This window comes from Arachis ipaensis, chromosome B09 (genome assembly GCF_000816755.2).
Source record: "Arachis ipaensis cultivar K30076 chromosome B09, Araip1.1, whole genome shotgun sequence".
NCBI classification, from domain to species: domain Eukaryota; kingdom Viridiplantae; phylum Streptophyta; class Magnoliopsida; order Fabales; family Fabaceae; genus Arachis; species Arachis ipaensis.
Window position 1 is genome coordinate 110,415,070 of NC_029793.2, and position 12,608 is coordinate 110,427,677.

The window sequence follows — 12,608 nt, forward strand, 5'->3', positions numbered from 1 at the left end:
TCTAGAACATAGAGTTTTTGGAAGTTTAGGATTGGTTGTGACTGTGTTAATTGTGGTGATTGATGTAAGTCATTTTGGGCAGGTGGTGGGGTAGGATAGGGTTGGAGGTGTGTATATTGGGGTGGTGTGTAGTGATTTTTGTTGGTATGGTGCTGTTTTTGCAGGTTTGGGAAGTTGGGGTTATTATAGTTGAGGTCCCTTTGTTCCTGATGCTGAAATTCCCTCATTCTTAAATAAGAATGTGGTTTCCATGGTGGAAATTGTGCATTCAATGTGGCAGAATGTAGAGAATCAATTTGTCTAGCTATTGATTCCAATTGCTGTTGAGTTTGCTGGTGTAGCTGCTTGTTTTGATTCATGATTGCTCTCACCCCTTCAAGATTCATTACTTCCTTTTCTGAAATTGCATTATGTGGCATCTCAAATGAGTGTTGGTTATTGGCTCTTTTGTCACTGAACTCTGCAGCTCCTTGGGTGGTTGTTGTTGCCTTGAGTAGGCCATCTGAGAAGTAATCTACTGCTTTTCTTGTTTCGGAGGTTAATCCTTCATAGAACGCTCGGAAATCCACCTTGTCATTTGTTTTCTTGTATCTCTCCCATGCTAAAATAGGCTAAGATGACTTGTCATCATGCTTTCCAGTCACGTATTCACACGAACCCAAGTAGACACGGGTGTTTGCCAGCGATGTTTATCTTAATGTGATTAACAGAGTTAATTGGTTTGATCATCCTATTCATCACGATAAATATCGGATTATACATCTTAGAGATAAATCAAACACGGATCGAAGAAGAAACAGTAATACGTTTATTGATTAATAGGACTCAACAGGGTTCCTCCCCTCAACCTAGGAGGTTTAAAAACTCATACTGATGGTAAAACAAAGTGTAAAATGTGTATGATGGTGAAAGGAATTGAAAATCTCTGAATTACAAAAATAAAATCCCTTAAATACTAAACAAATGACTAGTAAGGGTAAAATAGTCTTTTTAGTGCTAAAATCCACTTCTGAGGCCCACTTGGTGAGTGTTTGGGCTGAGCTTTGATGAGATCCACGTGCTATGAGGTCTCTTGGGTGTGGAACGCTAGCTAGGGGGTCCTCTTTGGGCGTTTTTACATTGGTCTTTGCTCTTTGGGCGCTGGACGCCTGGAAGGGGGCAGATAGCTGGCGTTGGAGCCAGTTTTGGGCCTTCTAATCCGAAGTAAAGTATAAACTATTATATATTCCTGGAAAGATCTAGAAGTCAGCTTTCCATAGCCGTTGAGATCGCTCTATTTGGACTTCTGTAACTCTAGAAAAGCTCTTTCGAATGTAGGCAGGTCAGATCCGGACAGCATCTGCGGTGCTTTCTCTGTCTCTGAATTAGACTTCTGCTCCAGCTTCTCAATTTTAGCCAGAAAATACCTGAAATTGTACAAAACACAAAAACTCATAGTAGAATCCAAAAATGTGAATTTAACACTAAAACCTGTAAAAACTTAATAAAAACTAAACAAAAACTACTAAAAACTATATGAAAGTGATGCCAAAAAGTGTATAAAATATCCGCTCATTAGTGCCTATAGTGCAAGGAATTAGGAAGCGTTCGGGATCCGAAAGCTTTTGAGGTAGTTTCTGTTGAACCATTGAGTTCTTTGGTAAGCACTGGAGGTTCCTCCTCCAATGTCTTTACTCCAAATAACTTAGCGTTTAGCTTCATGAGAGCTCCTAGGTACCAAGCAACTTGCTCTTCCCTAGTTTCCTCATCCTCATCAGAGGATGAGTATTTATCAGAACTCATGAATTGCAAGAGTGCTTGCAAGGGGATCCTTACGGTCTCTACATGAGCCTTGGCTTCCTTTAATTCTTGGATAGAGACTTCCTCAGTGGGTGTTGAACGCTCAGTAGGAACACCCTTACTGGCGTTCAACTCCATCTCTGGTGGCTTTTTGGGCATTGAACGCTCAGTAGGGACATCTTCACTGGCGTTCAACGCCAGCCTCACTGCCAATTTGGACGTTGAACGCCCAATAAGGTTCTCCTTACTGGCGTTCAACGCCAGCTCTTGTGCCAGTTTGGGCATTAAACGCCCAGTAAAGTACTCCTTAACGCCATTAAAGGTGTAGCATTGGGCGTTAAACGCCCAGTAAGGGCTTCCTTACTGGCGTTCAACACCAATGATGGCATATCATTGGGCGTTGAAGACCCATTAGGGATCACATTATTAGCGTTTAACGCCAAATTACTCCCTTCAGATTCGGCCTCAGTTTTAGTAGTGATGGCCTTGCACTCTTCTCTTGGGTTTACTTCAGTGTTACTAGAAAGAGTGTTAGGAGGAATCTCAAGGATTCTCTTATTCAATGGACCAACTTGTACCTCCAAAGTTCTAATAGAGGACCTTTTTCCAGTTAAAAACTATGAGTGGTCTTATAGAGGTTGGAGACTATAGTGACTAAGTCAGAAAGGCTCTACCAAGAAGTCTCCATATGTTCCTAAGAAGACGGGAATGGTGGCCTGTTGTTGAACCTATTCTGGGTTCTTCCACCTTGATTATTATTGAAGCCTTGCTGAGGCTTCTGTTGATCCTTCCATGAAAGGTTTGGATAATTCCTCCATGAGGGGTTGTAGGTGTTTCCATTGGGTTTCCCTATGTTGTTCACCTCCTCCATCATGGATTGTTCAGGATCATAAGCTTCTCCTTTAGAGGAAGCTTTTTGAGTGCTGCCAGTTGTAGCTTGCATTCCAGTCAAATGCTGAGAGATCATATTGACCTGTTGGGTCAAGATCTTGTTCTGAGACAATATGGCATTCAGAGTGTCTACTTCAAGAACTCCTTTCTTCTAAGGTGCCCCATTATTTACAGGGTTTCTCTCAGAAGTGTACATGAATTGGTTGTTTGCAACCATCTCAATGAGTTATCTTGCTTCTACAAGCATTTTCTTCAAGTGGAGTGATCCACCTGCAGAGCTGTCCAATGATATTTTGGACATCTCAGAGAGACCATCATAGAATATGCCTAAGATAGACTATTCTGAGAGCATGTCAGAAGGACATCTCCTGATCAGTTGCTTGTATCTTTCCCAAGCTTCATAGAGGGATTCACTTTTTTTTTGTTTGAAGGTAAGAACTTCTAGTCTGATTTTGCTCATCTTCTGAGGTGAAAAGAACTTGGCCAAGAAGGCATTGACCAATTTTTCCCAAGAGTCTAGGCTTTCCTTAGGTTGTGCGTCCAACCATATCCTAGCTCTGTCTCTGACCGCAAAGGGGAAGAGCATAAGTCTGGAGACCTCAGGATTAACCCGAAAGAGCATAAGTCTGTAGACCTCAGGATCCACTCCATTGGTCTTAACAGTGTCACAGATTTGCAAGAATTCATATAGAAACTGATGTGGATCTTCCAGTAGAAGTCCATGGAACTTGCAATTCTATTGCATTAGAGAGACTAATTGAGGCTTAAGCTCAAGTTGTTTGCTCTAATGGCAGGTATAGAGATACTTCTTCCATAGAAATAAGAAGTTGGTATGGTGTAGTCACCAAGAACCTTTCTTGCATCAACTCCATTATTAGGCTCGGCTGCCATGCTTTTAGCTTCTTGTTCAAAAATCTTTGTAAGATTTCCTTCGAAGTGTTGTGCATTAGCTTGTTGTAACCGCTTCTTTATGGTCTTCTTAGATTCAGGATCAAGATTAAAGAGAGGTTCTTTTATGGTCCTTTTATTTATTAATTAAATTCAAAAATTAAAGCTAATTAACTGAAAATATTTGAAAATTAAATAATGAACTTCGAAAAAAAAGAGAGAGAAATAGAGAAGATATTTTTGAAAATTAGAAGAGAGAAGAATAAGTTAGGAAGTTTTGAAAAACAAGAAAGAGAAAACAAGTAACTAATTAAGAAATATTTGAAAACAAGATAAGATAGAAGATTAGAAAAGATTTTAATTTAAAATTTAAAATTTGAAAAGATAAGATAGAGGTTGAAAAGATTTGAAAAAGATTTAATTTTAAAATTTTCTAATTAGGAAAGATAAGATAAGAATTTGAAAAGATTTGAAAAAGATTTAAAAGAGAGATAAGATTTGAAATTTGATTTTTGAAAAAGATTTGTTTTTGAAATTTTAAATTTTAAATTTTAAATTTTAAATTTTAAATTTTAAATTTTGAAATTGAATTTTCAAATTTGAATTTGAAATAAGATAAGATTTTTGAATTTTAAAGAAAGATAAAAAGATAAGATAGTAATTTGAAAAAGTATGATTTTTGAAAAGATTTGAAATCAAGATAAGGTAAGTTAGTAATTTTGAAATTAAAATTTGAAATCTTTTTGATATTTTCAAAAATTAAGATAAAAATGATAGAAAAAATATTTTTTTGATTTTTTTTAAATTAATGAAGAAAGAGAAAAACAACTAAATGATACCAAACTTAAAATTTTTAGATCTAAAGACACTAAGTTTCGAAAATTTGAAAGAAAAACACCCAAAGACACCAAACTTAAAAATTTTAAAGATCAAAACAAGAAGAAAAATAAGAACAATTAAAGACTAAGAACACCAATAACAAACTCAAAAAATTCAAAGCAATTAAAGAACACACAATAGATACCAAACTTAAGATTTGACACTAGACTCAAACAAAAGACACTATTTTTCAAAATTTTTTGAAAAAAAGACACAAGAAAGTTTGAACTCTAACAAGAACAAGAACAAAAGACTCAAACAAAAGATAAAGATTAATAAAGAAAAGAAAATATTTTTGAAAAATTTTTTTATTTTTTTAATTTTTTCGAAAAAGAAGAAAATAAAAGACTCAAATAAAATTAAAAACAATACCTAATCTAAGCAACAAAATGATCCATTAGTCTGTTCAAACTCGAACAATCCCCGGCAACGGCGCCAAAAACTTGGTGCACGGATTCCCAAACTCCGTACAATTGAACCAGCAAGTGCACTGGGTCGTCCAAGTAATACCTGCGGTGTGTCAGGGTCGATCCCACGAGGATTGTCGGCTTGGATCAAACAGTGGTTATCTTGTAAATCTTAGTTAGGCGTATAGAAAAATTGTGTAGTTGGTTAAACGCATAAAAGTAAAATAAAGATAACGTTACTTAGTAATTGTGAATTCAATGATAAAAATATGGTTAAGACTTCATAGATGCTTTGTTCTTCTGGATCAATCCTTTCTTACTGTCTACTCCAACTGTGAATGATTTCTTCTATAGCAGGCTGTATATGATCAACGCCGGTTTGAGCAGCCGCCAATCTTTTTCTAGGCTAAACACCAGGTTTAGTGCGCATCCAGTTTGAATGACGGTGAAGCTCCTGCAGTTAATCCCCTTGGTGATCCTACACAAAATGCCACAAACAAGGTCGAATCTTCCGGATCAGAGAATATTGTGCCTTGATTCTAGCCTTTACCACAAAGACTCTAATCTCCCCATAGCTCGGCTGAACTGATATCTCGAGAAGTCCCTAATGAAGTCGTGGATTAGCCGTCTAAGAGACGTATCCTCAAGCTAGTGGTTCACTGATATCCGATGAAAGACACTCGCTAAACCCATATAGAATAGAGATAACTTTTGACAGTTCAACTCATTCATAAGGTTGAAGAACGAAGATACATCTTAGGAGAGAATCAAACATGAATTGAAATAGAATAGTAATGCTTTAATTAATCCGTAAAACTTAGCAAAGATCCTAACCTTAACCTAGGAGGTTTACTGGCTCATACTATACGTAATGGTGTTTGAAAATATGATATACTGGAGAGTGATCCTAAAACATGGTGGATCTTCTCCTATATATACTAATCTAATAACTAAGGATTACAGAAATATGATAGGCTTAGGCTTGTAGTGCAAAAATCCACTTCTGGGGCCTACTTGGTGAGTGTTTGGGCTAAGCGTGAGTGTTTTCCACGTGTTAGTGTGGATCTTGGGCGTTGAACGCCTACTTGGAACACCTTTTTGGGTGTTGGACGCCAGCTGCTCCCTTTTGGGCGTCCAACGCCAGGAATGGGGTAGGTCGCTGGCGTTGAATGCCAGTTTTGGGCCTTCATCTCCAAAGACAGGTATGGACTATTATATATTGCTGGAAAGCCCTAGATGTTATATTTTTATAGCTGTTGAGAACGCTCCATTTGGATATCTGTAACTCCTGAAATGCTTGCTTGAATGCACGGAGGTCAAATCTTGACAGCATCTGCTACGCTTTCCTTGCCTCTAAATCAGACTTTGTCAAAACTCTCAGATTTCAGCCAAAACACACCTGAAATCACTATAAAATACAACAACTCATAGTAGAATCTAAAAATATGAATTTTACAGCAAAATTTATGAAAACATAATAAAACTTAAACAAAACATGCTAAAAACTATATGAAAATGATGTCAAAAAGTATATAAAATATCCTCTCATCAACTTTCCAACTCACTTTTCACTGATTTGAAACCTTTTGACAGGTATAAGAAGTGGGCGTTGATGCTTTATGGCTTCTTCTTCTCTTGCCAATATATCTTGTAAAAGAAATAGTATTGCAAAAGAACCAGAAGAAATCGCAGCTGCTGCACAATCTTATTTTGAAGAATTATTTGCTACAAGTAATCCTAGAGATCCAATGGAGGAAATTAAAGGAATCTCAATCAAAGTGACCGAAGATACAAACCGGGCCTTGATGCGACCGGTGACTGAAAAGGAAATTAAATTCGCTGTCTTCTCTATCAACTCGTACTTAGCACCGGAAGATGATAAATTTACTACTAAATTTTTTCAATTCTTTTGGGAGACAATCAAAAGAGATGTTATCAGTGCAATTAAAAGCTTCTTTGCTGGAGGTAAAATCCTTAAAGCCTTTAACCATAGACATATTTGCTTGATTCCGAAAGTTAAAAATGCATGTTCGATGAAACAAGTTAGGTTGATAAGTTTGAGTAGTGTGGTTTACAAAATTATTTCTAAGGTCTTGGTTCATAGATTATAAGGAGTGATGAATAAAGTAATTATTGACGCTCAAAGTGTAACACCCTACCATACCGAGTCTTATGCTTAAGTCATAATCCAGAGATGGCAAGGTATTACGACCTCTAGAATAAAAATTTAGTACATATAGTAGTGTGAATAAGAATTATAACTAGGAGCCTTTGTAGAAAAAGGGGTAAACAAAAAAAAAACGTAACTCGAACGCGCAACACTCCGATCGATAACGTAACGAGCAAAGGATAAGCTAACACAAGATCATATATATAAAGAGTGTCAAAAACGGGAATATCAAGACTCAAAATCCGGCTGCGAAGATAACCGGTCCGAGCATAGCAATATATACATATAATAAAATAAGAAAAACCCCAAGGAAAACCCAAAGGGACACAAATACAGAAACCTATTCTCCAAAACCTCCTATAAGAGGAGTCATCACAGTTTATATTATTTAATGGAGATAAAGGTATCTAAACAAGATATATAGCCCAAACCAGAGTCCCGAGAACAAGGGATCTTCGCTAATCCAGAAGTCTCCAGCATGCCTCAACGAGAAGCCTCGCGTTCTGCATCTGAAAACCACAAAATCCGCATGGGTGAGAACCAGAGGTCCCCAGCATGGTAACAACTTCCACATATATAATACATAACAATAGAGGAAAGCCGAAGGCAATCCTAGAACTTCCTCCAGATAATATCAAAGCTTATAAACAAGCTAAACCGTAAGTGGCAACTGACTAAAGATTCTTCAGTCTAACTAATACTTCCCTTTCCAATTCCTTCAGACCTCCCAACCACCAGCAGGAGTATAACGCAGCAAACACAGTTATATCAGACAAGAGATATACAAATAGGAACAGATAAGGCAATTAGACAGATAGCAAATAATATGCAGTCAAATAGGTAATCTCAAACAATTCACATAGTATGCATATGATGAATGCCTATCCCTAGTGCCTGATGATATCATCTGTCAGTTACAGAGCCAACCCGACAAGTCCTGGTAGCTAACCATTGGACTGTCCCTCTGTCGCGCATCCCCAACTCGAGTTATACTCGTCATAAACTTGATCATAATCATGATCCACATCCATCACCCTCACTGGTGAATATTTACGGGGGCGAGCTCATCCGGGACTTTCACAGTGCCCGGCCACACTTACGACATAGGGTCAACAGAGCTTCGAGTCTCAACCTGGAGCACGTGGTGGCTAGCCACTACTTTCTCCCAGGGAAACCCTCATCTCCGATAGTGGAAGTGCAAACATTCACAATTCATTCAACAGCATATATGCATTTATACTTAGCCATAATCATTGCTCCGCCGTAACACAGCAATAATCCAGCCATTCGGCTCGCGGTTAAATCCATAACCAGCCAATTCATTAACAATCACGGCCTTTTGGCCCATGGCATAACCAGCACTTCCACCGCCATCCTCCGCATCTCACACAATCATCTTTGATCCTCATTGATCTTTCATTTTCCCTTGCTTCACTCGTAAGTTACCACATTCACTAGCCCCTTATCTCATAGCTAGGCATATCATAATGATTTGAGACATAAGTGGTGAGATCGGAGGCTTAGAAGTATGAAATTTGGCTTTTAAAACTCAAAAATCAACTTTGGGATGAAAACAAGGCCACGCGTACGCGCACTCCACGCGCCCGCGTGGATGGCCTTAAAACTCATTGAAGCGCAAGCGTCACACGCGCGAACGCGCGGATTGAAAATTTGCCAAACAACGCGCACGCGTCAGCCACGCATACGCGTGGATGCTCTTGCGCCCCAGGCACAAAACTGGCACAACTCTGACACAACTCTCTGGAAAATGGCTGGGCATTTGGTGCAGCGCATCGACGCGCTCGCGCACACCACGCGCACGCGTGGATGGTATTTTCTCGAAGAACGACGCGTACGCGCCAAGTGCGCCTACGCGCGGGGGTTCATTCTGCTAAAAATTTTCTAAGTTAAAAGCTGCAGAATTCACAGATTCAACCCCAATCTTCCGACGGATATAACTTTCTCATTTTAAATCGTTTTTCACCCGTTCTTCGAACGGCATGGACATCCTGGATCCAATTTCATTTCTAAATAGATTTGGCACAAATCAGAGATCTGTAGTCCAAGTTATGTCCCGTCAAAGTATGCCCAAAAACCATGTTTTCAGACAAAACCATAAAGTGCCATTTTCAAAACAAGCCACTTTCAACTCTTTTCAAAATCAATCAAAACATGCCAATTCCATCCCTTTTCTTTGAAATCAATCAAAATGTACCAAAATCAACATCAAGCCATCCTCAACTCACACATTGACATTTTATCAAAATTCCCAAAATCACATCCAACCATTTTAACACTTCTCAATCCAATGGCTAAAGGACAAACACAATATCATGTCATACATCCTTCCTCATCCCAATTTCCAATAATACCATTTCCAATCAACCATCATTATACATGATCAACATCATACTCACCATCAACATGGTACCACCCATCAATTCAACCTCAATCATCCATCAAGCATATATCACAACATGCATTTCTCATATATCACACAATCAAGGCATCAATATTCATAATCACATATATGAACACATCATATATCTCAACCATTCAACAACACCAACAATTCAATGCCTATCTTAGGGCCTCTAGCCTAAGTATTTCCTACCACATTACATATTAGATACGGGAAACCGAAACCATACCTTAGCCGATTACCCAAGCTCAACCGGAGCACTTCCAAATCACTTTTTCTCAAGCTCTCAAGGTCTCAACACCTCCAAGAATAGATTTTATCACACAAAACCCTCTTCCAAGCTTTTCAAAATCACCAATCAAGCTCCAATATTCACATATACACAACCTAAGCCACAATCATCATACCCATACACAACATCTCAATACCCAAACATCATAGAACAACAATTTACACTAGGGTTGGGAATCTTACCACACCCAAGGTCCAAGGAGACAAGATTAACCTTCTCCTTCAAGAGAGTTGGGTCCTATAACATCAAAGAGCCCAAAATCTCAACATTTTTGCTCATGAAACTCGAAATCAAAGCTGGAAATTCGAAGAGCAAAACGTGGCTTACCTTAAGATTGATTGTATGGGTTTTGTAGAGCTCTTCGTAGTGAACGCGTGGCCACAAACGGTGCGGCAATCGGAGCTCTAGATCAAAAGTTATGGTGGTTTGAAGATCAACCAAGGGAGAGAACTTGAGAGAGTGTTCTTCCCTCCATGGCCTCCATTTCAGCATGTTTAGTGTGTTGTGAGGAGAGAGAGTGCTGAAAACTAGGATTTTGGTTTAGTTTAGTTGGGCCAAAGGCCCACTTTGGGTCCGGTTGGCCCGATTTGGCTCGTTCGGTCCAATCTTGGTCCGTTTTCTATAAAATTGGTACCGAAATTCTCGTCTCAATCTCCTCTATCATATTAAGCCATAAAAATAACACTTTTGGCTTTCTAGAATAAATTCTCAGTTATGGGTTAATTAGTCGTTAATTAACCGGATCTTACACAAAGTGCCTTTATTTGTGGGAGGTTGATTAGTGATAACATTCTCATTGCACATAATTCATGTATTTTCTGAAAAATAATAAGACGCATGGTGAGTGTGACATAGCCTTTAAATTAGACATGAGTAAGGCGTATGATAGAGTGAAGTAGAGTTATGAGTAGGATATCATGAAGAAAATGGGTTTTTGTGATAAGTGATTGGATTGGATAAAGGAATGTGTGATGACAATCTCTTAATTTGTTATTGTGGATGGACAAACTTATGATTTTTTTTAAACTATGTCAAGGATTGCAGCAAAGTGATCTTCTATCTCTCTATCTTTTTGTATTTTGTACAAAAGGTTTATCTCATCTAGTCCACAAAGGAGAACAGAGATCTGAAATTTTGAGATTGAGGCTTAATCATAGATGCCCTAAAACTAGCCACTTATTTTTCGCAAATAATTTTATCCTATTCGGCTGCGCTTCAAAAGAAGAATGCTAGAACCTTATCAGAATTCTGCGAATCTATGAAAAAGTTAATGGTCAAGTAGTTAATGTAGATAAGTTGTTTGTTTTCTTCAATAGAAACACACCAACATCTCAGAGAGATCATTTAGCTAATATTCTACAGGTGCAGCACATTGGAAACCAAGACAAATATCTTGATTTACCGACAGTGATTCAAAGGTCTAAGAAAGCAACATTTAATTTTTTCAACGACAAAATTTTGCAGAAGTTCAACATTGAAAAAGAGGTCTCCTATTCTCTAGTAAAAGAGAAGTCTTAATCATGGCAATAGTAATTGCAGTTTTAATTTACACTCTTAGTTGTTTTAAACTACCTAATCATTAATTGAATATATACAAAAAGTTATGATGCCATTTTGGTAGGGGCAAAAAGGGTTAGAAAAGAAAATACAGTGGGTGCAATAAATGAGCTATCACGTGCAGGCCAAGAGAGCAAGGGAACCGAACTTTAAAAATATGAGCGCATTCAACTTTGCTATGTTAGCTAAACAAGGTTGGAGACTGCTAACCAGACCTCATTCCTTGTTGTACCGTGTCTATAGAAGCAAATATTTCAAGTTCTTGAATTATCTCAAAGCAGAAGTAGGCACTAACCTTTCTTGGAGGTGGAGAAGTGTCTTAGAAGGTCTTGAAAAGTGCATCATTTGAAAGATTAGAAGAGGAATTTCAATACGAGTAAAAAAAGACTCATGGATTCTAAGCATTAACTCTATTGCGATGTCACAAATACAGAATCAGGCAATCATTTCAAAAAACTGTCTCAAAACTAATACTACCAACTAAGCAATGGAATCAAGTATTAATGATTTCAGACATATTCAATCAGAAGATAGCAACAACAATACTATTCAAGGTGAAGGTGAGGTTACCTGGTCGAGAGAAAAAAGTGGAGTATAAATAGTGGCTTCGGGTTATGACATTGGGTTTCATTTCTTCCACCCACCTCCAGAATTTTTACCGGATTGCTGCAAGAAAAAAGAGATTTATTCAGGACTTTTGAAGATTAAATATCAATCGAAAATTAAAAATTTTATATGGAAGATGCTGCATAATGGCCTCCCTGTGATGCAACGGCTAAAATCTCAGTTGTTGATGGTGAATGCCATGGACCTTAACTGTGAAGCAACTGAGGAGACTATACTATTTTTCACTGTCTCTACTACTGTCCAAATTCAAGAGAAGCTTGGAGAATAACAAATCTTCAATGTTTGCTCACGATGACCAAACCATGGAAATGGTGGTTGTGGATATAAGAAGAGCTTAGGAGTGACGGGGATGCAAAAAAGAAGATGTCGTAGGCACTGTGTCGCACCTAGCACTTATGGAAGGAAGGCAAGGAACAAAGTTATTTTTGAAGACTCAAGAAAAGTCCTATCAGTGGTTGTTGAAGCAACCCTCAAAGAAGCCCAAGTGAAAAGAGAATTTAATTTCACCTTCCTTTCTTAGAATTCTTGTCTTTTTGCTATTGGTTGTTTCAAGATTTTATTTTGGGAGATTTCCAATTTATCTTTGTTGCTAAAAGTCTTGTAAAGACACTTTATTTTATTTTATTAGAAATAAAATCTACCTTGTGAATATATATATATATATACACTAAATTCTACCGTTTATGTATATTTTTT